This window comes from Labrus bergylta, chromosome 15, assembly GCF_963930695.1.
Source record: "Labrus bergylta chromosome 15, fLabBer1.1, whole genome shotgun sequence".
NCBI classification, from domain to species: Eukaryota; Metazoa; Chordata; class Actinopteri; order Labriformes; family Labridae; genus Labrus; species Labrus bergylta.
Window position 1 is genome coordinate 110,001 of NC_089209.1, and position 27,500 is coordinate 137,500.

Below are 27,500 nucleotides of genomic sequence, written 5' to 3' on the forward strand. Positions count from 1 at the left end.
GGAACCGGGCCAGAAGCAAGGAACCGGACCAGAGGCAGGGAACCGGACTAGAAGTTGGGAACCGGACTAGAAGCAGGGAACCGGGCCAGAAGCAAGGAACCGGACCGGAGGCAGGGAACCGGACTAGAAGTAGTGAACCGGGCCAGAAGCAAGGAACCGGACCGGAGGCAGGGAACCGGACTAGAAGTAGGCAACCGGACTAGAAGCAGGGAACCGGGCCTGAAGCAGGGAACCGGACCGGAGGCAGGGAACCAGACCGGAGGCAGGGAACCGGACCGGAGGCAGGGAACCGGACTAGAAGTAGGGAACCGGGCCAGAAGCAAGGAACCGGACCGGAGGCAGGGAACCGGACTAGAAGCAGGGAACCTGGCCTGAAGCAGGGAACCGGACTGGAAGCAGGGAACCGGACTAGAAGCAGGGAACCTGGCCAGAAGCAAGGAACCGGACCGGAGGCAGGGAACCGGACTAGAAGCAGGGAACCGGACTGGAAGCACGGAACCGGGCCAGAAGCAATGAGCCGGACCAGAAGCACGGAACCGGGCCAGAAGCAATGAGCCGGACCAGAAGCAGGGAACTGGAAGCAGGGAACCGGGCTGGAAGCAGGGAACCGGGCCTGAAGCAAGGAACCGGACAGGAAGCGGGGAACCGGAAGCAGGGAACCGGGCCGGAAGCAGGGAACCGGACCGGAAGCAGGGAACCGGACAGGAAGCGGGGAACCGGACCGGAAGCGGGGAACCGGAAGCGGGGAACCGGACCGGAAGCAGGGAACCGGACCGGAAGCAGGGAACCGGAAGCAGGGAACCGGAAGCGGGGAACAGGGTCAGAAGCAGGGAACCAGACCGGAAGCAGGGAACCGGGCCGGAAGCAGGGAACCGGAAGCAGGGAACCGGGCCAGAAGGGGGGAACCGGACCAGAAGCAGGGAACCGGACCGGAAACAAGGAACTGGGCTGTCCCAGACCAAACAGGACTGGATGTGGTGGTATTTCTGGACCTATGTATTGATATTTAAGTGTACAGATATCATTATGTTTCTTCACTGATTCAGCTGTAAGGACAGTTCAGTGTGATGAGGGTCTTCTTCTTTATATAAGAACAGTTCAGTGTGATGAGGGTCTTCTTTATATAAGAACAGTTCAGTGTGATGAGGGTCTTCTTTATATAAGAACAGTTCAGTGTGATGAGGGTCTTCTTCTTTATATAAGAACAGTTCAGTGTGATGATGGTCTTCTTCTTTATATAAGGACAGTTCAGTGTGATGATGGTCTTCTTCTTTATATAAGAACAGTTCAGTGTGATGAGGGTCTTCTTCTTTATATAAGAACAGTTCAATGTGATGAGGGTCTTCTTTATATAAGGACAGTTCAGTGTGATGAGGGTCTTCTTCTTTATATAAGAACAGTTCAGTGTGATGAGGGTCTTCTTCTTTATATAAGGACAGTTCAATGTGATGAGGGTCTTCTTCTTTATATAAGAACAGTTCAATGTGATGAGGCTCTTCTTCTTTATATAAGGACAGTTCAATGTGATGAGGGTCTTCTTCTTTATATAAGAACAGTTCAATGTGATGAGGGTCTTCTTCTTTATATAAGGACAGTTCAATGTGATGAGGGTCTTCTTCTTTATATAAGAACAGTTCAATGTGATGAGGGTCTTCTTCTTTATATAAGGACAGTTCAATGTGATGAGGGTCTTCTTCTTTATATAAGAACAGTTCAATGTGATGAGGGTCTTCTTCTTTATATAAGAACAGTTCAATGTGATGAGGGTCTTCTTCTTTATATAAGAACAGTTCAGTGTGATGAGGGTCTTCTTCTTTATATGTCCCTTGTTTCAAAGCGAGGAGGCGATATATATTTTTTATATTTAAATGTCAACGAGGACGTCGCACCTCATTAAACATTAAACACCTTCAGACTTTGAGTCCTGGAGCGACAGGTTGGTCAGACCTGAATCCTGAGACTTCTTTGAGTCTGTAAATGTTTGACCGCTCGAGGTCATTCCTTCCAAAGTCCAGAGCGGCTCAGATATCATGACTCCTCGAAGGAAACACGACGGGACAAAATGAACGCCACATTTCTAAACCTGAATGTTTTTCTCTGATTGATTCTCGTCTCGGCTTCGTACGACAACAAGGTAACATAACCTTTACTTACTGATATGAACGCCATGGTTAACCCTGAGACCGTTTCAATGTGAAGCAGTCAGCTGATCAACCAGCGGTCTGATGGAGGTCAGTACCTCGGGGGTCCATGATGGGGGGGGGTCTATATCCAGCTGACCCGGGTCAGAGTTAAAGAAACAACACGCCTGGGTCTCCGTGATGTTCATGTTGTTGTGTTTGTGTGAAGGTGGAGGCTCTGCTATGAATCAGTCTGAGGACAGAGAGGAGGAGGGAGCCCCTCCCTCTAAATCCACTCTGTGTGGGGATCAGAACAGACCTAGACCTGGACCTGCTCCCATCTGTGTGTCTCTGAAAAGTGATACGTCTATCCAGTGATTTATCGAGTTCAAAGATGGACGCCACTTTTCTGATGAGGGGTAAGAATGTAGATAGTCTGTCTCACATTGTGGACTAACTGGAGTCCAAACAACCAATCTTTGTACAGACCTGAACGTGGACCTGCTCCTGCACCTGGACCTGCTCCCAGCTGTGTGTCCTTCAAGAGGGACCGGTCTATAGATCAATTTATAAGCAATCACTCCACCTTTATTATTCACACTCAGCGCCCTCTCTCCCTCTCTCTCTGTGTTGAAGACCAGGGTATCAGGAAGGACCAGACTCTGCTGGACCTGAACCTGAACCTGGACCAAGCCGGTCATCTGTGAAGACGCTACAGTTGTTGTTTGAATCCCTGGAGTCGGCCGATAAGACGTAAGAACAGAAATGAAAGTAATCATGTTGTTGATGTGTGATGGTCGTAGGAAGAGCAGATGGATCTGACCCCCCCCCTGGGAGTTCAGATCTCAGGGGGCGCTTGTAAGTGTGCGTTCTGATTCCAGCCTGGGACACGTTAACCCTTTAACGGTGTTAAAGAGGTCTCTACCCAACAAGGGGGGACTACACCGGTCCAGAATCCAGTCCTGTGATATTGGGATAGAAATGTACCCTTACCCCTTAAATATTTTCTTTTACAATTATTTATTCATCACAGAGCTAGAACTCCCCCCCCCCCCAAACCATTTCAGCCTAACATGGTTTTCTTCAGGACCAATCCCAAGACGTTCTCTATCATATAAAATGTGTGTGTGCTGTGTTGAAGCCCAGAGCAGAAGCACAGACCAGACTCTCCTGGACCTGGACCTGGAGCCAGACCTGCTCCAAGCTGCATGTCCTTAAAGAGTGACCGGTCTATTGCTCAACCTTTGAACTTCAAAGACGAGAAGCTTTCTCCTGAACAAAGGTGAGATAATAAGACCTTTCACCTCCCTCAAGGTCAAGACCTTTCACCTCCCTCAAGGTCAAGACCTTTCACCTCCCTCAAGATCAAGACCTTTCACCTCCCTCAAGATCAAGACCTTTCACCTCCCTCAAGATCACCTTACAGAGAAAAAAAATGAAAACACGAACAGAAGCAGTAAGAAGGGCGTGGTCAGGCTGAGTAAAGGTGTTCTGAGCTGTGATTTGAAGGTGGGGAGAGAGTTCCAGAGACGGGGGTCTGCTCCCCTAAAGGCTCGAGACCCCGTTGATGATAGGCGGGCAGGAGGTGTGGTGAGGAGCATGGAGGAGGCAGAACAGGGGGTCAGAGAGGGTCCGAGAGGGTCCGAGAGGGTCTGAGAGGGTCTGAGAGGGTCCAAGAGGGTCAGAGAGGGTCTGAGAGGGTCCGAGAGGGTCAGAGAGGGTCCGAGAGGGTCAGAGAGGGTCTGAGAGGGTCTGAGAGGGTCCAAGAGGGTCAGAGAGGGTCTGAGAGGGTCCGAGAGTGTCTGAGAGGGTCCGAGAGGGTCAGAGAGGGTCTGAGAGGGTCTGAGAGGGTCCAAGAGGGTCCGAGAGGGTCAGAGAGGGTCCGAGAGGGTCCGAGAGTGTCTGAGAGGGTCTGAAAGGGGGTGTAGGCGTGAAGGAGATCAGAAAGGTACGGAGGAGCGAGGTTATGGAGAGCCTTGAAGGTGAGGAGGAGAATCTTAAAGCGATATCTGACAGGGAGCCAGTGGACCGGAGTGATGTGGTCTATGGAGGGGGTTCTGGTGATGATCCCGACCAGTTGGAGTTCATGGAGGAGCTTGAGAGGTAGACCAGAGAGGTTGCAGTAGTCTGTACAGGAGGTGGGCAGGGTATTAGCATGGAGGGCGGTGCAGTTTGGTGTTAATCTTCTCTGAGGCTCAAACAGAGTTTTGATTTCAGAAACAAGTTTTGATTTTTCATTTAATGTTAAAAAGAAACTTGTTGCCTGTCTTAGACTCTGGAGATGTTTTGTACATGCTCTGCTCAGTGTCTCCATGTAGTTGATGCAGCCTACAAGGCATCCTCCAGGTTCATTACCAACTGTAAAGCTCTGACTCATTGTGAGTCGTTCTCTCGGGTAGGATGGCGTGCTCTGGTGCCCTGTAGGCTCTAACACTGGTACACCTTAGGGTAACTCTTGATCTACTTCCTCACTGTCTCTGTGTTTTTAATCACACAGAAAAGTACCTCAGTGTATTGTTTGTGTTCTCAGGACCTCTTTATGCTCTCTATCTCAAACGCTCGGACTGAAAGTGGTAAAGGTCTTTTGGGTATGCTGCACCCTCAGCCTGGAATCTGTTTCAGAATTACTTTAAACTCAAGGAGCTGGTGTCTTGAAATGTTTTTGAATCTAAATGAAAGACCTGAAAGCAGGTTTTACAGGATGTGGATGTTTTTAGCTCGACTGCTTGGGTTGCAAGTTGCCGTACGCACCCCATGTACAGAGGCTGTAGTCCTCCAGGTGGGCAGCCCGGGTTCAAGTCTGTCCTGTGGCTTCTTTCCCACATTCCCTACTCTCTTTCCCAGATTTCTGACTCTATCCATCTTTCTCTAAATAAAGGCATAAAAAATTCAAACATGAACCTTAAAAATCAACAACTACTAACTCCCAGATTTGGCTCATTGATGGTTTTATGCATTTTTAATGTTTTGTAAATTCTACTTTGTCTCTCTTTGTGTCTCTGCCATGTTGTGTTGTTGCTGCTGAATGTCTCAGTCAGGTCTAACCTGGTCCAATAAAGGTTGAATAAAAAAAGTATTCTGACAAACGACCTCTGTGTGTTTGTTTCTTCCACAGAGTCCATGGGCAGAACTTTAAGGTTTCCAGTGATCAGACTAACCTGGACTCTATCTTTGTGGTGTGCAAATGCACAAACACAGCTACCATCCCTTGTTGAACCAGCCAAAATTCAATTTCTGAACTATGTTTGTGATTCAGTCTCTGTGGGCTTTTGGTCTGTCACAGATGATCTGATGCTGTTACTCTTAACTCTGTTCAGCTGCTTGAGGAGAATATTTTGAGTTTTGTAAAGAAAGAGCTTAAGGAGAGCCCAAGCGTTCTGAGTCGTGAGTACCCTGAATGCTTAAAGGAGGAGGAAGATGTGCTGGAAGGTAAAGAGGAGCCGCACAGGAGGAGCAGCAGAGAGGCTTTTCTGAAGATCACTCTGCACTTCCTGAGGAGAATAAAGCAGGAGGAGCTGGCTGACTGTCTGCAGAGCAGTAAGATGATTTTATCAAATTTAACATGATAAAGAAAAAGAAATGGTGGAGAATACAAAGCCCCCCCCCCCACACACACACACACACACACACATTCTGTTTATGAGCAGTGCATTTACTTTATTAAGGTGAGTCAGTGGGTAGAGTCGTCATCTCCCAACCAGAAGGTCGAGGGTTCAATCCCCAGCCCTTGGGCAAGACACATAACCTTGAATTACTCCCGCTACTTCGGCGGTGGTGTATGAATGGATGAGTTAATACTGATGGACTCTTTACTCAGCGGCCTCTACCATCAGCGTGTGAGTGTGTGTGAATGGATGAGTTAATACTGATGGACCTTTTACGCTGCAGCCTCTACCATCAGGGTGTGAATGTGTATGAATGGATGAGTTAATACTGATGGACTTTTTACGCTGCAGCCTCTACCATCAGTGTGTGAATGTGTATGAATGGATGAGTTAATACTGATGGACTTTTTACGCTGCAGCCTCTACCATCAGCGTGTGAATGTGTGTGAATGGATGAGTTAATACTGATGGACTTTTTACGCTGCAGCCTCTACCATCAGTGTGTGTTTGTGTGTGAATGGATGAGTTAATACTGATGGACTTTTTACGCTGCATCCTCTACCATCAGTGTGTGTTTGTGTGTGAATGGATGAGTTAATACTGATGGACTTTTTACTCAGCGGCCTCTACCATCAGTGTGTGAATGTGTGTGAATGGATGAGTTAATACTGATGGACTCTTTACTCAGCGGCCTCTACCATCAGTGTGTGAATGTGTGTGAATGGATGAGTTAATACTGATGGACTCTTTACACTGCAGCCTCTACCATCAGCGTGTGAATGTGTGAGTTAATACTGATGGACTCTTTACTCAGCAGCCTCTACCATCAGCGTGTGAGTGTGTATGAATGGATGAGTTAATACTGATGGACTCTTTACTCAGCGGCCTCTACCATCAGTGTGTGTTTGTGTATGAATGGATGAGTTAATACTGATGGACTCTTTACTCAGCGGCCTCTACCATCAGCGTGTGAATGTGTATGAATGGATGAGTTAATACTGATGGACTCTTTACACTGCAACCTCTACCATCAGCGTGTGAATGGATGAGTTAATACTGATGGACTCTTTACTCAGCAGCCTCTACCATCAGTGTGTGAGTGTGTATGAATGGATGAGTTAATACTGATGGACTCTTTACACTGCAGCCTCTACCATGTAGCAAGTTGACATGTGGGTTGACATTGATATTCTTTTTTACTAATATTGTAAAAAAACATCAACAACAACATGTTTTTGTTTATTAATTCAGGAACTGTTGCTGCAAAGTGCCGCCATAAACTGAAGTCTAATCTAAAGGAGAAGTTCCAGTGTGTGTTTGAGGGGATTGCTAAAGCAGGAAACCCAACCCTTCTGAAGCAGCTACACAGAGCTCTACATCACAGAGGGAGGGACTGGAGAGGTCAATGATGAACACGAGGTCAGACAGATTAAAACAACATCCAGGAAACCACACAGACCAGAAACAACCATCAGAGAAGAAGACATCTTTAAAGCCTCACCTGGAAGAGATGAACCAATAAGAAGAGTGATGACAAAGGGAGTGGCTGGCATCGGGAAAACAGTCTTAACACAGAAGTTCACTCTGGACTGGGCTGAAGATAAAGCCAACCAGGACATACAGTTCACATTTCCATTCACTTTCAGAGAGCTGAATGTGCTGAAAGAGAAAAAGTTCAGCTTGGTGGAACTTGTTCAATTCAATTCAATTAAATTTATTTTGTATAGCATCAACCAACGAGTTGGGGGGGGGGTTGTTCTGGCAGGCCGTCAACCAACGATCTTGAGGAGCCTAAGAGAGCTCAAGAGCTCTCAGGAAAGTAGGTGGTTAGTGACTGAGATTTACAGATAGAGACATGCAGTAATATGATGTACTGTATATGCACAGAGAGAGAGAGAGAGAGAGAGAGAGAGAGAGAGAGGTGCCAGTTCCCCCGGTAGTCTAAGCCTATAGCAGCATAACTAAGAGCTGGTCTGCACCAGCACTAACTATAAGATTTATCAAAAAAGTTTTAAGTCTATTCTTGAAAATACAGACTGTGTCTGCCTCCCGGACCCCGGCTGGAAAGCGGTTCCAGAGGAGAGGAGCCCGATAGCTGAAGGCTTTACCTCCCATAGTACACTTAGAGACTGTAGGTACCACCAGCAGGCCTGCACTCCGGGACCGCAACGCTCTCGAGGGGCAGTACGGCACTAGTAGCTCCTTAAGATAAGATGGTGCCTGGCCATTTAGCGCTTTGTAGGTGAGAAGAAGGATCTTGAATTCTATTCTAGACTGTATAGGGAGCCAGTGCAGAGAAGCCAGGACAGGAGTGATGTGGTCCCATTTCCTGGTTCTGGTCAGTACACGAGCTGCAGTGTTCTGGACCAGTTGAAGAGTCTTTAGAGATTTGCCAGAGCACCCTGACAAAAGAGAGTTACAATAATCCAGTCTGGAGGTAACAAATGCATGAACTAGTTTTTCTGCATCATTTTGCAACAGGATATTCCTGATCTTGGATATATTACGAAGGTGAAAATAGGCTGTTCTTGAAACTTGACTGATGTGAGAGCTAAAAGACATATCTTGATCAAATAGAACTCCTAGATTCCTAACAGTGGTGCTAGATGCCAGGCTGATGTCACTAAGGACAGTCAAATCACTAGAAAAAGTCTCTCTGAGGTTTTTAGGGCCTAGCACAATAACTTCAGTCTTGTCTGAGTTAAGTAGCAAAATATTTCTGGTCATCCAGGTCCTAACGTCCTTAAGGCACGTTTCTAGCTGACATAACTGACTGGTGCCATCGGGCTTCATTGATACATAAAGCTGAGTATCATCTGCATAACAATGAAACTGTATGGAGTGTTTCCTCATAATATTTCCCAGAGGAAGCATATATAATGTAAAGAGAATTGGTCCAAGCACTGAACCTTGTGGGACTCCATGGCAAACTTTAGTGTGCATAGAGGACTCATCATTAACATGTACAAACTGAGATCGGTCTGATAAGTAGGATTCAAACCAACTTAAAGCAGTCCCTGTAATTCCAAACAAATGCTCCAGTCTGTACAACAGGATCCGATGGTCAATGGTGTCAAAAGCAGCACTAAGATCTAACAAGGCGAGCACAGAGAGAAGTCCCCTGTCTGAAGCTAGAAGTAGATCGTTTGTAACTCTAACTAGTGCAGTCTCAGTGCTATGGTGGACTCCTGACTGAAACTCCTCAAATAAACTGTTGTCATGGAGAAAGTCACACAGCTGATTAGCTACCACCTTCTCCAGGATCTTTGAGATAAAAGGAAGGTTGGATATAGGCCTGTAGTTAGCCAGAGTTCCTGTATCTAGAGTAGGCTTTTTAAGTAGAGGTTTGATTACCGCTACTTTAAATGCCTGGGGTACATAGCCTGCCAGTAAAGACATATTGATCATATCTAATAAAGAGTTGCTGACTAAGGGAAAGACTTCCTTAAACAGCTTGGTTGGGATTGGGTCTAAAAGACAGGTTGACGGTTTTGACGCAGAAAAAATGGAATATAGCTCTGAAAGGTCGATTGGAGAAAAACAGTCTAGACTAATATCTTGTCCTGGAACTGTCTCTGCCGTATCAGACGTATCCGCACCAGGTAAGGACAGGAGGTTACCAATTTTGTCTCTGATGTCTAGAATTTTGTTGTTGAAAAAGCTCAGGAAGTCATTACTGCTGAGGGCTAAAGGAATACAAGGCTCAATGGAGCCATGACTCTCTGTCAGCCTGGCTACAGTGCGGAAAAGGTATCTAGGATTGCCTTTGTTTTCCTCCACTTGTTCATCACTTCTTTACTGAAACCAAAGAAGCAGGAATCTGCAGGTTTGAAGAGTTCCAGGTTGTGTTCATCTTTGACGGTCTGGATGAGTGTCGACTTCCTCTGGACTTTAAAAACAACCAGACCCTGACTGATGTCACAGAGTCCACCTCAGTGGATGTGCTGCTGACAAACCTCATCAGGAGGAAACTGCTTCCCTCTGCTCGTCTCTGGATAACCACACGACCTGCAGCAGCCAATCAGATTCCTCCTGAGTGTGTTGACATGGTGACAGAAGTCAGAGGGTTCACTGACCCACAGAAGGAAGAGTACTTCTGGAAGAGGTTCAGAGATGAGGAGCAGGCCAACAGAATCATCTCCCACCTCAAGACATCCAGAAGCCTCCACATCATGTGCCACATCCCAGTCTTCTGCTGGATCACTGCTACAGTTCTGGAGGATGTGCTAAAGACCAGAGAGGGAGGAGAGCTGCCCAAGACCCTGACGGAGATGTACATCCACTTCCTGGTGGTTCTGTCCAAACTGAACATCAAGTATGATGGAGGAGCTGAGATCCTGAACAGAGCAAAAAACACCTGAACAGAGCAAAAAACATTGTAAAGGACGGCTTACACCCCGGCTTTCATCTGTTCGACATGTTGCCCTCTGGCAGACGCTACAGGTCTGTCAGAGCACGGACAAACAGACTCAAGGACAGCTTCTTCCTCAGAACCATAACCACACTGAACCTGGACATGCGTTGACTGTCTCACCCTCACCAGATACTGTGCAATATTTAGTTTATATTTCTGCAATAATTTTACATTTCATACTGTACAATATTTATCTTATTTTATATTTCTGCAATAATTTTACATTTAATACTGTGATATATTTATTTTAATATTTCTGCAATAGTTTACATTTCATACTGTGCAATATTTATTTTATATTTCTGCAGTATCTATTTATATTCTGTTATGCTACCACCTGTAAATAACTCCTACCATACATTGCCCATTGTTGGGGTTGTATCAAGTCAACTTTGGTTATATTCTTTAATAATTATACTTAATTATTAATAATATAAATAAAATATCATTAAACTATGTTTAATCTCGTTTTGGGGCACCAACCTGTAATCAGGTAAATATAACCAAAATATCACTCAAATCAGTCTCAAATTAGTTATTTAATTACTAATATTATTAATAATGAATAACTATATTTAATAAATTGAAGGCGTGAAATCCGTACACAAAGCCTTCTCAGCTTATATCACAATGCAAATACACCAGTAACCACAAACAACTGCTCTCTTAAATTATAACAGAATTTATTTAAACAAAGCAACATCAATCCAAAATCAATGAACTTAATTAAACAAATAACTATTATAAACTAATCTAAGCAACAAATATTATCAAGCAAAGGCTTGTGGAAGGGGTGTGAATGTGTGTGTGTGTGTGTGTGTGAGAGAGAGAGAGAGAGAGAGAGAGAGAGGGAAGAAGAAAGGGGGGGAGATGGCTTCGTACCCACGTGGTCGTTCACGATGGCGCAAACCTAACAAAGACCTGGGTGCGTGCACGTGTGGATGAAAGGGAGAGAGAAGGGGGGGAAGATTACTTCGTCCCACGTGGTTGCCCTTCCGATGGCACACACCTAACAGAGACCTAAATGTGGCCTTAAGGTCTAAAAGAGACCGAGTTCGGCCCTACACGGTCTGTGTCTCTGAGGCGTCTGGATAGCCGCGAGTGTATAGATCTCTGTGCGTAATGGCGCGGTGGTGGAGTTGGTCTACAGATGTACGTTTACACAGGAATGTGTGTGTGTGTGTGTGTGTTCGTAGAAGGGGAAATAAAAGAGAATAAAAGAGAAATGCGTGCCTGAAGAGGCCGAATCACAGTCCGACTCCCACGCCACAACTCGGAGTAATTCCCTTCATTCACAGAAACAAACCAATAGCCGAATTCAGGTTAATACGGCTTACACTGGCCTTTCTGATCAGAAGAGTAATACCCAGTTATAACGCTGTTACACTAAACACATATAGGACGCAGCGGTCCGAAACAACAACAAGAGTTTTAAACAGTTAAAACTCAGGACGCAGGTCCAACAAAGATAAAAATTACAGTTTCTGCTTCGATCAACAATTGTTAAAAACACTCTCTAAAGCTAATTCTGCCCAGACCTAATTAAGCCTCACTTGTGAATCGCTTTGTCCACGATTGGTGAAAGGAAAAGAGTCCGGCAATGGAGCAGATCTTCTGTCCGTCCTGGTGCAGAGGCGTCTGATGGCGGCGAGGGTCCCTTACGGCGAGAGCGGCTTCGTTGGTTCTCCGTCGAGTGGAAAGATGTCCTTTTGATGTCCTTTCGTTGCAGGACGGAATAAGACCGTTATCTTTCTGATAATCTGTTATAGTCTGACACTCTCCGAGAAACTGAGATGCGTTCACTGGACAATCCGAGCTCGGAATTTAGAACACTGCCGGCTGCGGATTACCTGCGCGCCAAAACGTAAAACAAAGGAAGATTGTTGCAGGAAACAGGAGATAAGCTTGGACCTCCGAGCATCAGAAGTCACCGCGTGGAAAGAGGTCGAGCAATGGAAGTCTTGGAGTTTTGTAGCCTGGCCTGCTCCATGGGGGGTCTACCTCAGGTCCCCTCCAATGAGGAGAGTGAGGTTCCGGTCCCCCCCCTTCACGCGTAGGTGTGAAGTACCACAGGGGATTCTGGGATTAAGAGTCCTTTTAGGCCTCTTTGTGATCTCAGTGAATAACTCAAATGAGGCTTTTACAGAGGTGCAGGCCCAAGTCCATTGTTTGACTGTCCTAAGCCTGCGTGGCCCAACATCCCCCCTTTGTCCTGAAGAATGGGATTGCGGGTCGCGGTCTTTAGGGCAAATAGGGCCAACAGTCCATGTGTTAGGAGACAAATGTTCAAATAGTTAGTGAGCAAAAGTCTATACATTTTGAGAGGCATTCGGTCTGGGCAGACACTGAGGCAAAGTCTGGGCAGACTATCTAACTATGTCTAAAGCTAGACATAAAACATAACCAGGCATTAGCAAAGCTTTGTTACTCAAGGTGCATTCTTTAACAAAACAAATGAAACAAACAGACAAGAGGAGGGGAGAAAAAGAAGAGTATAAGGTGTAGGTTTGTGGGCTAACTCCTAGCCTGGGCAGGAGTAAGCCTGTGGGAAGGTGTTTGTGGTGTGTAGGTGTGTAAATGTACATTATGTGTCTCCCTACCAATGTCAAAACACAAAACAGGGACTAGGAAACATTCATGTCGGTAGAGTGACATTGTTGTGTTTCTACAATAGAGGCTACACCCCCACTCCTATGTGGAGTCAGAATCAGGTTCTCTGTAAGCGAGGGAGTCCTTAGGGAGCTCGTAGGAACTCCGGTTATACCTACCCGAGAGTTCCGTTCAGATCTGGTAGCGATCAGTTCTCCAGGCTGGAACCTACTCTGTGGTTGAGTCCCACCTTCACCCCCCTGGCTCTGTTCTTTATTCTGCCGGTGATATGGTCTCTTATTCCTAGCACGAGGCAACTTGTTGCCCTCACGTGACACGTGACGTAAGCGTGTCTGCCAAACCGCCTGTGCGAATCTCTTGATCTCTTTCATACTAAGCTGATGTGTACGACTATGCAGGGTGACATCTGAACGCACGCAGCCATGCAGATTGTGCATGAAGATGGACTTGAAAGTTGGCCTCACGTCCCTGGAAATATGCAGATCTTAGTTGCCAGTAATAATCCTTGGGGGCCTCGTGCTTCTGGTGCAAGACACTGAAAGCACTAAGAAGGGCAGATGCAGGGTCAATGTAGGTGGAGTATTCCTGGCGCAAAGCATTGCAGAGCGCAGAGTACTGGTATCTGATCGCAGGCTGAAGGGTAGTCGTGAAGTTATGGACACTCTTGGAAGTTGTCTTCCAGATCAGCCTGAGTTTTTCTCTTGTGGATGCATCGGGTACCTCACTGAGACACAGTTTAATCTCTCCGAGGTAATCATTGATGCAGAGGTCTGAGTTATCTGGATCAAACCGCTCTACATCCTGTGCCATAGATTCAATGAGCCTTATGCGCAGTCTTTGATCTCTGGGTAGAAGGGAGCCATCCCCGTCATCTGAGGTTTGGATATTCCTCAGCCGTGAATCCTGCAATGGGAACCTACAGGTAGCAGGAGGGGGCCTGGTGTTATCTCTGCCTCTGGGGGCTGAGAAGTCACCCCCCTTCCTATGTGGTGATTCAAACCTGTGAAGGTGTGAAAGGGTGTCACAGTTGTCAGAGAACTGGGGCGTTTCCCCAAGGAGCGTGGCTCCACAGTCAAAATCAGGGAAAACTAGACTTATTTCCTCAGTCCTTGGGTTATCCTGGCTGCTCGGTTCTTTACTGAGCTTTTTCAGCAGGGTTGTTTGATCTCTTAAGGGGCTTGGTCCAGGATCAGAGTCATATCGTGACGATGTGTCTTGCTCCATGCTTACCTGTGCTCCCTGAATTAATTCAAACATGTCCAACACTTTCTGCTTGGCAGTTTGTAAGTGCTGACTAACAGATTTGTTTCCTTTCTGCAAGGATCGGACCTTTGGTGGGAGTGTCCCCATGAAATCACGGACACTCCTAGCCGTAGTCTTCCAGATCCGTTTCAGTTTTTCATGTGAGGACGCATGAGGCAGGTCAAGGAGACAATGGTCAACTTCTCTAAGGTAGTCGTTAATACTTGAATCTGGGCTATCTGGGTCAAAACGCTTCAGATCTTTGGCCTGAGGTTCTATCTGCCTGGTTCGCAGGCCCTGACCCGAAGGCTGGCAAGGGTCGTCCGATTCGTCTGACGAATCGTAAGCCCTGTGGTTGTCACGGTAGTAGGGTTGTAACCGTGGCAGGGTTTGTGTTCGGCTCAGACGTGGCCGTCTATCGTGGGACAGGTAGCGTTCGGTGCCCAATTGGGCCCGTGTCTCCTCCCTGTCTCTAGGGGGAGTAAAGCCTCTCCTCCTGCGGGGTGAGGGTTCTCTTCACTCAAAGCGTATTGCATCTTTAATCATCCAGCTCTTTACCGGGTGGTCTGAGGACGTGGGCGCTTTTGTGCCTGGGTCGACCCGGCGGTGCCTTCCCCTCTCCTCCAGATCCTGCAACATGTCTGTCTCCCTCCTCCAGGGGCTTGTTTCAGTCTCCCATCCTTCGTCTGAGGTTTCCTCAGCTGATCTGGGGGCTGCAGTACTTATCTGCCTATTCTGAAATCTGGGTACCGTGTCACTTCGTTTCTTCTGTTCGGCCAGTTTGCTGCTTTCATGCAGTGTTTTATTCTCCTCCTGCAGGGCCTTGCAATTTTCCTGCAAGGTCTTTAGTTTATCCTGCATTCTTTCGAAGTCGTCCCACAGGATCTGTCCTTCTTCTAGTACCCGGGCTAGCTGTTCCCGGTGTATCTCATTCTGCACATTTGATTTGCGCTGATAAAGGAGGAGAATTTCGCCTAGAACATCTGAAACTGTACGTGTTGGCTTCCTAGTTGGTTGATTTGCATATTCAACCAAGCCCTTTAGTTTCTTTTCACATGTGCTGAGGGTGTAGGAGTTCAGGCTGTCGAGCTGCTCTATAGGGAGGTGGATAAGATTAGCAACTACGTCTTGAAGGGGTGGATCATCTGATCCATAGTGAGCTTTGGCCCATGGTTGATGTATGTCTTCTGCATACATTCTGTCTTTATTAGGGGTAATCCTGGCTCGGTGATTGACAAGATCAACTAGCTCTTCTAACTTCTTATCACTAATGCTAATTGACTAGCTATATAGGTTGGCACTCTCCTCTGAAGAGAGGTTCATCAGACCGGCAGCAGTTTCTTGCAGTGCTGCGTCGTCTGATCCAAAAGGAGTCTCAGCTCCCGACTCACCTAGGGTCTTGGTACACAAGAGCAAATCTTATCTAAGTTTCCCAACTGATCACTGCAGTCTATCCTGGAAGATAGGAGAGGGGATTCACACCTCAAGTCCTCAAAGGAAGGGAGGAACTCACAACTCTCAGACAGCTGGCTATGCCACAATGATGAGGTTACACTCTCATCTGGCCAAATGGCTCTCAAACAACAAGGAGCTCCACAATCCTTTAGTAGAATACTTCAGGATCAAAATCTAGATTAATGCAACAAATCAAGTTCCTTGATAAAGTCACACTAGCTGCATCATTATGTCCAATTGTTGTATGGACCCTAAGGGGATAACAGTTATGGCTTTAACCATTAACCAACAACATACAACACAACTAAGCCACAGCTTGATGTCTGCTTTGCTTAAACCACAAAATATAATTTTCTTCAGAAGGATCCTTTTTAGGATTTTAAGTTTGGATTACTGTGCATTTACAGTGCAACAAAGCTGGTTAATTGAAGGCCTCACACGGGGCACCATTCAATTTATTAAATATCGTTATTCATTATTAATAATATTAGTAATTAAATAACTAATTTGAGACTGATTTGAGTGATATTTTGGTTATATTTACCTGATTACAGGTTGCTGCCCCAAAACGAGATTAAACATAGTTTAATTATATTTTATTTATATTATTAATAATTAAGTATAATTATTAAAGAATATAACCAAAGTTGACTTGATACAACCCCAACACCATCCTACCTGAATGACAGTTCCTTTGTTTAATTTTCTTCTTTTGTTGTTTTTAGCTGTGGATGCTTGTATGTGTGTGCACTTTAAAGGTGAAGCCAAATAATTTCGTTGTACAATTGTATAAATGACAACAAAGACATTCTATTCTATTCTATTCTAGATTCCCATAGGAACAAAAAGAGAAGGAAGATGATTGAGTCTCTGGGAAAACTGACTTTTGAGCAGCTGCAGAAAGGAAACCTGATCTTCTATGACTCAGACCTGACAGAGTGTGACATCGATATCAGAGCAGCCTCAGTGTACTCAGGAGTGTTCACACAGATCTTCAAAGAGGAGAGCGGACTGTACCAGGACAAGGTGTTCTGCTTCATCCATCTGAGTGTTCAGGAGTTTCTGGCTGCTCTTCATGTCCATCTGACCTTCATCAACTCTGGAGTCAATCTGATGTCAGTAGAACAAACAACATCCCCAATCCCTAAAATATTCAGAGACAAACCTAAACTTCAACATCTCCATCAGAGTGTTGTGGACTGGGCTTTACAGAGTCCAAATGGACACCTGGACTTGTTCCTTTGCTTTCTCCTTGGTCTTTCTTTGCAGACCAATCAGAATCTTCTTAGAGGCCTGATGGCATAGACAAAAAGTAACATGAAGACTAATGACAAGTTAGTTGAGTACATCAAGGGCAAGATTGGTGAGAATGTTTCTCAAGAGAGAAAGATCAATCTGTTCCACTGTCTGAATGAACTGAAGGACTGTTCGCTAGAGGAGGAGATCCAACAGTACCTCACTTCAGGAGTGATCTCTCCAGATGAGCTTTCCTTATCTCAGTGGTCAGCTCTGGTCTTCATCTTACTGTCATCAGAAAAAGATCTGGACGTGTTTGACCTGAAGAAATACTCTGCTTCAGAGGAGGCTCTTCTGAGGCTGCTGCCTGTGGTCAAAGCCTCCAACAAAGCTCTGTAGCTGAATGAATTACAAGATTACTCTTAAGCCGCTGCACGTCCTATTACTGCTTTGTTGTTGTCTTTTATAGCTAAAGTTTTAAACATATTCTTTGTCTCACTACTCAATCAGGCTGAGTTCCTGCTATCTCTCAGAGAGAAGCTGTGAAGCTCTGACTTCAGTTCTCAACTCAGTCCTTCAGTCTGAGAGAGCTGGACCTGAGTAACAACAACATGCAGGATTCAGGAGTGAAGCTGTTGTGCGAAGGGCTAAAGAATCCATCCTGTAAATCAGGGGTGCCCAACCTTTTTTGAACCAAGATCTACTTTTAAAGTTGCCAGTCTGCCGAGATCTACCAGTCCACATAATGAGCCATAGCGTTTACCGACAGCCTACAAACGCATTTAATACTCAAACAACAAACAGAAAATAATATCAGATATAATAAATGAGAGTTCTGTAAAAAATAATGCAATATCGACATACTTTTTTTTAAACTCTTATTTTAGGGTAGGCTACATTTTAATATTACGTTTGTATTTATATCACATATCTTTTCCCCTTAATTTAGTTTACAACAAACAACTTTAATCTGTGTGGAGATGTTCACAGACTACAGCAGGCTTCTGTGAGATGATGTTGCTTTTGTTAAATTAGCTGCAGACACGGTGAGAGTGAACGGAGTAAAGTCCAACTGACCGTTTGACCGGGTCACGTGTGTTCACGCCTCGGTCCGTACGGATCACGGATCAACTGTGTGCTGTAGCACTAAAAGTAAAAAGGTTCGCGTGGTGGCTGGCGCTCCAGTGCAAGTGTGTGCGTTTGCGTTGTATGTTGGTGTGTCTCGTGCCCCGCGATGCTCACAGTCATGACAGCAGAGAGGAGCAGAGAAAAGTAGCTGCAGCTTCATCAAATGCGCTTAATACTCGTAGCATAGTTTCTATATAAGACTTTTTGGTAAAACATTTACCCCCCCGGTTTTACCTGCATGTCATTGCGCATGCCTGCACTCTCTCTTGCGCGCTCTCTCGCTCCCCCGCTCCCCCGCTCGCTCTCTCGCTCGCTCTCTCATGCACGCAGCAATTTCATGAATAAATGAAAAATTAAATACAAACAGGTCGGAAGTATACTTGGGCTCCCCACACAGGTATCATGTGTGGGAAACACTGCAATGAGATGAAATTGAAATCACTTTTCTATTTTACAATTGTATTTTATATTGATTAAACATCTCGCGATTGACTGAGAATCAGTCAGCGATCTACCTGTCGATCGCGATCGACTGTTTGGGCACCCCTGCTGTAAACTCAAAACACTCAGGTCAGGCTTTCAATCCAATCTTAGTAAAAAGTTGACATTTGGGGCGCGCTGGTGGCGCAATGGTTAGGGTGCACGTCCCATGTGTTGAGACTCTCATCTCAAGCGGTAGGCCCGGGTTCACTTCCACCCGTGGCCCCTTTCCACATGTCATTCCCCGCTCTCTCTCTCTGGTTTCTGACTCTCTCTCGCTCTGGTTTCTGACTCTATCCACTGTCCTCTCTCTCTCTCTCTCTGGTTTCTGACTCTATCAACTGTCCTCTCTCTCTCTGGTTTCTGACTCTATCCACTGTCCTCTCTCTCTCTCTGGTTTCTGACTCTATCCACTGTCCTCTCTCTCCCTGGTTTCTGACTCTATCCACTGTCCTCTCTCTCTCTCTCTGGTTTCTGACTCTATCCACTGTCCTCTCTCTCTCTGGTTTCAGACTCTATCCACTGTCCTCTCTCTCTCTGGTTTCTGACTCTATCCACTGTCCTCTCTCTCTCTCTGGTTTCTGACTCTATCCACTGTCCTCTCTCTCCCTGGTTTCTGACTCTATCCACTGTCCTCTCTCTCTCTCCCTGGTTTCTGACTCTATCCACTGTCCTCTCTCTCTCTGGTTTCAGACTCTATCCACTGTCCTCTCTCTCTCTGGTTTCTGACTCTATCCACTGTCCTCTCTCTCTCTGGTTTCTGACTCTATCCACTGTCCTCTCTCTCTCTGGTTTCTGACTCTATCCACTGTCCTCTCTCTCTCTCTGGTTTCTGACTCTATCCACTGTCCTCTCTCTCTCTGGTTTCTGACTCTATCCACTGTCCTCTCTCTCTCTGGTTTCAGACTCTATCCACTGTCCTCTCTCTCTCTGGTTTCTGACTCTATCCACTGTCCTCTCTCTCTCTCTGGTTTCTGACTCTATCCACTGTCCTCTCTCTCCCTGGTTTCTGACTCTATCCACTGTCCTCTCTCTCTCTCTCTGGTTTCTGACTCTATCCACTGTCCTCTCTCTCTCTGGTTTCAGACTCTATCCACTGTCCTCTCTCTCTCTGGTTTCTGACTCTATCCACTGTCCTCTCTCTCTCTCTGGTGTCTGACTCTATCCACTGTCCTCTCTCTCTGTCTGGTTTCTGACTCTATCCACTGTCCTCTCTCTCCCTGGTTTCTGACTCTATCCACTGTCCTCTCTCTCCCTGGTTTCTGACTCTATCCACTGTCCTCTCTCTCTCTCTGGTTTCAGACTCTATCCACTGTCCTCTCTCTCTCTGGTTTCAGACTCTATCCACTGTCCTCTCTCTCTCTGGTTTCTGACTCTATCCACTGTCCTCTCTCTCTCTCTGGTTTCTGACTCTATCCACTGTCCTCTCTCTCTCTCTGGTTTCTGACTCTATCCACTGTCCTCTCTCTGCATTAAAGGCACGAAAAGCCCAAAATAAATCTTTAAAAAAAAAAAAAGTTGACATTTGAAGTCCTTTAAAGAGAAAGCGTAAGGTCTTTTACCTAGCAGCTGGTTCTGCACACTAAACTAAAAGGCAGGTCGCCTTCTTCAGATGAAGATCATTTTCCAGATTTTACATACAGCACAGCTCCAGCTCCAGTACATTAACATGAGAATACATTTAACACACCAAAGTAGATGCCATATTGAAATTAGCTCGTCTGTAAATACAAGTGCACGAGACAGCGCAGTTAGCTACTGCATAAACTAGCACACTTCAACTTGTCAACTTGACTATAATTTTAAATTAGTTTGTATTGTGTTTGTTTATCTTTTTCTTCTGTAAAGCACATTGAGTTTACGTTTGTATGAAATTTGCTTTACAAATAAATTGAATTGAATTGAAATTGAATTTATATGCATTTTGATTTGGTCAAAGAAGTCAAAGAGCTGTTTTCAGTAGGTACTGTAGTTGTGATTGTCAGCTCGTCACATGCTTGCTGATCTCTGAAATTACCACCACCACCACCACAAGAGGGTGCTGTTGTCCTATAAATAACAGAGAGAGGACAGTGGATAGAGTCTGAAACCAGAGAGAGAGAGAGGACAGTGGATAGAGTCTGAAACCAGGGAGAGAGAGGACAGTGGATAGAGTCTGAAACCAGAGAGAGAGAGGACAGTGGATAGAGTCAGAAACCAGAGAGAGAGAGGACAGTGGATAGAGTCAGAAACCAGAGAGAGAGAGAGGACAGTGGATAGAGTCTGAAACCAGAGAGAGAGAGGACAGTGGATAGAGTCAGAAACCAGAGAGAGAGAGAGGACAGTGGATAGAGTCTGAAACCAGAGAGAGAGAGAGGACAGTGGATAGAGTCTGAAACCAGAGAGAGAGAGGACAGTGGATAGAATCAGAAACCAGAGAGGGAGAGGACAGTGGATAGAGTCTGAAACCAGAGAGAGAGGACAGTGGATAGAGTCTGAAACCAGAGAGAGAGAGGACAGTGGATAGAGTCTGAAACCAGGGAGAGAGAGGACAGTGGATAGAGTCAGAAACCAGAGAGAGAGAGGACAGTGGATAGAGTCAGAAACCAGAGAGAGAGAGAGGACAGTGGATAGAGTCTGAAACCAGAGAGAGAGAGGCCAGTGGATAGAGTCAGAAACCAGAGAGAGAGAGAGGACAGTGGATAGAGTCTGAAACCAGAGAGAGAGAGGACAGTGGATAGAGTCAGAAACCAGGGAGAGAGAGGACAGTGGATAGAGTCAGAAACCAGAGAGAGAGAGAGGACAGTGGATAGAGTCAGAAACCAGAGAGAGAGAGGACAGTAGATAGAGTCAGAAACCAGGGAGAGAGAGGACAGTGGATAGAGTCTGAAACCAGAGAGAGAGGACAGTGGATAGAGTCTGAAACCAGAGAGAGAGAGGACAGTGGATAGAGTCTGAAACCAGAGAGAGAGGACAGTGGATAGAGTCTGAAACCAGGGAGAGAGAGGACAGTGGATAGAGTCAGAAACCAGAGAGAGAGAGGACAGTGGATAGAGTCAGAAACCAGAGAGAGAGAGAGGACAGTGGATAGAGTCTGAAACCAGAGAGAGAGAGGACAGTGGATAGAGTCAGAAACCAGAGAGAGAGAGAGGACAGTGGATAGAGTCTGAAACCAGAGAGAGAGAGAGGACAGTGGATAGAGTCAGAAACCAGAGAGAGAGAGGACAGTGGATAGAATCAGAAACCAGAGAGGGAGAGGACAGTGGATAGAGTCAGAAACCAGAGAGAGAGAGAGGACAGTGGATAGAGTCTGAAACCAGAGAGAGAGAGAGGACAGTGGATAGAGTCAGAAACCAGAGAGAGAGAGGACAGTGGATAGAATCAGAAACCAGAGAGGGAGAGGACAGTGGATAGAGTCTGAAACCAGAGAGAGAGGACAGTGGATAGAGTCTGAAACCAGAGAGAGAGAGGACAGTGGATAGAGTCTGAAACCAGAGAGAGAGAGGACAGTGGATAGAGTCAGAAACCAGAGAGAGAGAGAGGACAGTGGATAGAGTCAGAAACCAGAGAGAGAGAGGACAGTGGATAGAGTCAGAAACCAGAGAGAGAGAGAGGACAGTGGATAGAGTCTGAAACCAGAGAGAGAGGACAGTGGATAGAGTCTGAAACCAGGGAGAGAGAGGACAGTGGATAGAGTCTGAAACCAGAGAGAGAGAGAGGACAGTGGATAGAGTCTGAAACCAGAGAGAGAGAGAGGACAGTGGATAGAGTCAGAAACCAGAGAGAGAGAGGACAGTGGATAGAGTCAGAAACCAGAGAGAGAGAGGACAGTGGATAGAGTCTGAAACCAGAGAGAGAGGACAGTGGATAGAGTCTGAAACCAGAGAGAGAGAGGACAGTGGATAGAGTCTGAAACCAGAGAGAGAGAGAGGACAGTGGATAGAGTCAGAAACCAGAGAGAGAGAGGACAGTGGATAGAGTCAGAAACCAGGGAGAGAGAGGACAGTGGATAGAGTCTGAAACCAGAGAGAGAGGACAGTGGATAGAGTCTGAAACCAGAGAGAGAGAGGACAGTGGATAGAGTCTGAAACCAGAGAGAGAGGAAAGTGGATAGAGTCTGAAACCAGGGAGAGAGAGGACAGTGGATAGAGTCAGAAACCAGAGAGAGAGAGGACAGTGGATAGAGTCAGAAACCAGAGAGAGAGAGGACAGTGGATAGAGTCAGAAACCAGAGAGAGAGAGGACAGTGGATAGAGTCTGAAACCAGAGAGAGAGGACAGTGGATAGAGTCTGAAACCAGAGAGAGAGAGGACAGTGGATAGAGTCTGAAACCAGAGAGAGAGGAAAGTGGATAGAGTCTGAAACCAGGGAGAGAGAGGACAGTGGATAGAGTCAGAAACCAGAGAGAGAGAGAGAGGACAGTGGATAGAGTCTGAAACCAGAGAGGGAGAGGACAGTGGATAGAGTCAGAAACCAGAGAGAGAGAGAGGACAGTGGATAGAATCAGAAACCAGAGAGGGAGAGGACAGTGGATAGAGTCTGAAACCAGAGAGAGAGGACAGTGGATAGAGTCTGAAACCAGAGAGAGAGGACAGTGGATAGAGTCTGAAACCAGAGAGAGAGAGGACAGTGGATAGAGTCTGAAACCAGAGAGAGAGGACAGTGGATAGAGTCTGAAACCAGGGAGAGAGAGGACAGTGGATAGAGTCTGAAACCAGAGAGAGAGAGGACAGTGGACAGAGTCTGAAACCAGAGAGAGAGAGAGGACAGTGAATAGAGTCTGAAACCAGAGAGAGAGAGAGGACAGTGGATAGAGTCAGAAACCAGAGAGAGAGAGGACAGTGGATAGAGTCTGAAACCAGAGAGAGAGAGGACAGTGGATAGAGTCTGAAACCAGAGAGAGAGGACAGTGGATAGAGTCTGAAACCAGAGAGAGAGAGGACAGTGGATAGAGTCTGAAACCAGAGAGAGAGAGAGGACAGTGGATAGAGTCAGAAACCAGAGAGAGAGAGGACAGTGGATAGAGTCTGAAACCAGGGAGAGAGAGGACAGTGGATAGAGTCTGAAACCAGAGAGAGAGGACAGTGGATAGAGTCTGAAACCAGAGAGAGAGAGGACAGTGGATAGAGTCTGAAACCAGAGAGAGAGGAAAGTGGATAGAGTCTGAAACCAGGGAGAGAGAGGACAGTGGATAGAGTCAGAAACCAGAGAGAGAGAGGACAGTGGATAGAGTCAGAAACCAGAGAGAGAGAGAGGACAGTGGATAGAGTCTGAAACCAGAGAGAGAGAGGACAGTGGATAGAGTCAGAAACCAGAGAGAGAGAGAGGACAGTGGATAGAATCAGAAACCAGAGAGGGAGAGGACAGTGGATAGAGTCTGAAACCAGAGAGAGAGGACAGTGGATAGAGTCTGAAACCAGAGAGAGAGGACAGTGGATAGAGTCTGAAACCAGAGAGAGAGAGGAGAGTGGATAGAGTCTGAAACCAGAGAGAGAGGACAGTGGATAGAGTCTGAAACCAGGGAGAGAGAGGACAGTGGATAGAGTCAGAAACCAGAGAGAGAGAGGACAGTGGATAGAGTCAGAAACCAGAGAGAGAGAGAGGACAGTGGATAGAGTCTGAAACCAGAGAGAGAGGACAGTGGATAGAGTCTGAAACCAGAGAGAGAGAGGACAGTGGATAGAGTCTGAAACCAGAGAGAGAGAGAGGACAGTGGATAGAGTCAGAAACCAGAGAGAGAGAGAGAGGACAGTGGATAGAGTCTGAAACCAGAGAGAGAGAGAGAGGACAGTGGATAGAGTCTGAAACCAGAGAGAGAGAGAGGACAGTGGATAGAGTCTGAAACCAGAGAGAGAGAGAGAGGACAGTGGATAGAGTCTGAAACCAGAGAGAGAGAGGACAGTGGATAGAGTCAGAAACCAGAGAGAGAGAGAGGACAGTGGATAGAGTCAGAAACCAGAGAGAGAGAGGACAGTGGATAGAGTCAGAAACCAGAGAGAGAGAGAGGACAGTGGATAGAGTCAGAAACCAGAGAGAGAGAGGACAGTGGATAGAGTCAGAAACCAGAGAGAGAGAGAGGACAGTGGATAGAGTCAGAAACCAGAGAGAGAGAGGACAGTGGATATAGTCAGAAACCAGAGAGAGAGAGGACAGTGGATAGAGTCTGAAACCAGAGAGAGAGAGCGGGGAATGACATGTGGAAAAAGGCCACGGGTGGAAGTGAACCCGGACCTACCACTCGAGACGAGAGTCTCAACACATGGGACGCGCCCTAACCATTGCGCCACCAGCGCACCCCTAGAATCATTCTTATCTTTGACCCCCTGATGACAGTTCTTCAGTTTACTGACAAACAATGTCCTAAACATGGTGTTCATTTGGCTGCTCTGTTAGCTGTTTTTACAAGGCCTTTATAATTCATCCCAAAAAATGATAAATCTTTGATTAATGTTTGACTGCAGTTGGTCCAGCTCGTCTAATCCAAAGTTCAGAAATGTGAGCCCAGTGAGCTATGAAGTGTGAAGGTGAGCACAAAGACTTCGACTGAATGTGAAGCCACGTTTGAAATCCTGCTTTGATCTTCGTTGTCTGGTCGGTTTCCTTGTTAAGGCTGCGGATTATTTCAACTTCGCACGTCATCTCCATGCAGGTTATTGTCACCTTCAGAAGGTAACGTAACACTTTTCATCATGTTTGGGTGAACAGATGTTAAACTGATCTGACAATAAGAAAAATCATTGTTACATTAAGACAGTGATTTCAAACCTTTTTTTTGGCTCATGAATCCACCCCACATAGTTTGTTGAAGGTATATTCTACTGTGTTGTAAGTAAACATTGTTTTAGACCCATTTAGTCTGTTTCATGTTTATTATTGTGGACATAGGCAGAAAGACGAGATGAGATCTGTACACAAAATGAGGATTTTATTTGTCTCAGTTGGACGCATGAATGAGAGACAGACTGAACTACTGGTAGTTTGTTTGTTCTTGGCATGTGCTAAACTAGATAACGTCTTGTAGCTTAATTCAGGACGAATGCTGCAACATATTTTTGATCAATCAGTAATGGACCATCATGACCTCATTCTGTGGTTGATTTTAGGCTCTGTAGCTGTGTCGAATATCTTGTTCCTGGACAAACATTTAAAAAGGAGTAAAATTCAATGAACACCATGAACCTCAAAACGTCATAATGTCTTGTATCTTATAGGACTTTTATTTCATTAAGTGTATTTTGTCAGTCCAAGCTAAGAACAATAATAAGCCATACAGACGGTTACTTAAGTAGCATTTATAGTTCCTCCTAGGCTGTGCTGCTTTCACTGACTGCTTGGACTTGAAGAAGTGAGGTAAATAAGAACATGTAGTTTATGTATTAATCTCATCTTTTCAAACAGCTAACCAGGCTCTGAGAGGGAAACCAATCACATCAGTATTTTAATTTAAGAGACTTTATTTAACTCCATCTAAAGAGATTAAATCATCCTCTGAAAAATTTTACAATTCATAGCTTTCACATGATGTCACACACTTATGGAACTGCCCACCTGGCAAGCAAGAAAAGCTCCTACCGCTGCATGCTGCAGAGAAGTTTTAACCAGTTTAATGTTTTGAACTAAAGTCAGTTGTTGTTGAATGTGATGCTCTAACGGACGAGGAGACGAGCCTGGGTTATTCTTCTTCAGAATGTAATGTTCGAAAGAAAACCCAGCTGAGAAGTCACCCCCCCCCCCCCCCTTCCCATGTGGTGATTCCAACCTGCGAAGGTGTGTGAAGGTGACACAGCTGCCAGTGGACTGGAGCGCTTTCCCAATGGGAGGGGCTCCGAAGTCAAAATCATTGCTTGCAGGAATGGCAGGGAATACTAGACTTCTTTTTTCAGTCCCTGGGTTATCCTGGCTGCTCGGTTCTTTACTGAGCTTTTTCAATATGGGTGTTTCTTCTTCTAAGGGGCCTAGTTCAAGATCAGAGTCATATCCTGAAGACATGTCTTGCTCTATGCTTACCTGTACTCCCTAAATTAATTAAAAGACATCCAGCACTTTCTGCTTGGCAGTTTGGAAATGCAGTCTGTCTGCAGGATTGGACCTCATCCTACAGGGTTTGGATGTTGTTCAGCATGCTTTTGATATTTTCCTGCAGTTTATTTTAATACTTGCAGCTGGCTTAGCTACAAAAAGGTCTTGCATTGAGCAAAAAGGAGGAGCTGCCCACAAAAATCCAGAATCATACTTTGGGGTTTCCTGGTTTGATGGTTGATACGATCAATTAGCTCCTTCAATTTCTTATCACAAATGCTAACTGTATAGCTATTAATGTTGCTAATATCCTCTAAGAAAAGGTGGATGAGACCAACAAATGTTTCTTGCAGTGCTGCATGGTCTGATCCCAAACTTTAGATTGACTGGTTAAACTAGAGCTTTGCCTTCAGGCTCAACTCCCTCTGTCAACCTCATGGCCTATTTTACCCAAACTCGTGAACAAGACCCTGAGCTACTTGAACTCTTTGAAAATAATCTCAGTGTAATATAAATTATCACTTAATTAAAAAAAAATTAATTGACTTTATCAGACTCCATCATAACACTAAACATAAGATGTCAAATTATCTTCTGACAGATTTGACAATTTATAGCTTTCACCTGACGTCGCACACTTATGGAACCGCCCACCTGGTGAGCAAGACAAGCTCATACCACTGCACACTGCAGAGAAGTTACCGGTCTTAGTGTCCACCTTTGTGTTTTCAGTATTTAATGTTTTGAACTAAAGTCAGTAGTTGTTGAATATAATGCTCTCACAGCCCTAACCCAATGAGCCCGGGTTATTCTTCTACAGAATGTAGTGTTTGACAGAAAACCCAGAGAGGAGGAGATTGTGGATTAACGCTGACAGGGACGCTCCACTGTCCCTGTGAGGGAACACAAGAACAGACTTCTCCTCATCCTGACATCAAAGATTGAATTCAATTTCAAAATATTCCTGTCTTTAATGAACATTACTGACCCACAACACTGACTGACAGGGACAGCTGACCGTGATCCTCTGACGATTGTTAGCTGATGTTAACTAGCTTATTTTAGCTCTTTAGCACTCAACGATGCTCAGATGAAGAATTTCTTGCCCTTCACTTCCCAAAAAGCACACATCAAAAATACATAAAGCGGCCTGTATAGTTGTAGACTTTCATCATCCAGCCTACAGCGGTTTAAGGAAAGAGATTCTCCTCT

The 27,500-nt window shown here is 45.6% G+C and overlaps 1 pseudogene; it reads left to right on the forward strand.

Annotated features, from left to right (window-relative positions):
• The first annotated feature begins 4,086 nt into the window (after nucleotides 1-4,086).
• On the forward strand, nucleotides 4,087-20,202 carry LOC136182771 (protein NLRC3-like; annotated as a pseudogene).
• Nucleotides 20,203-27,500: the final 7,298 nt, after the last annotated feature.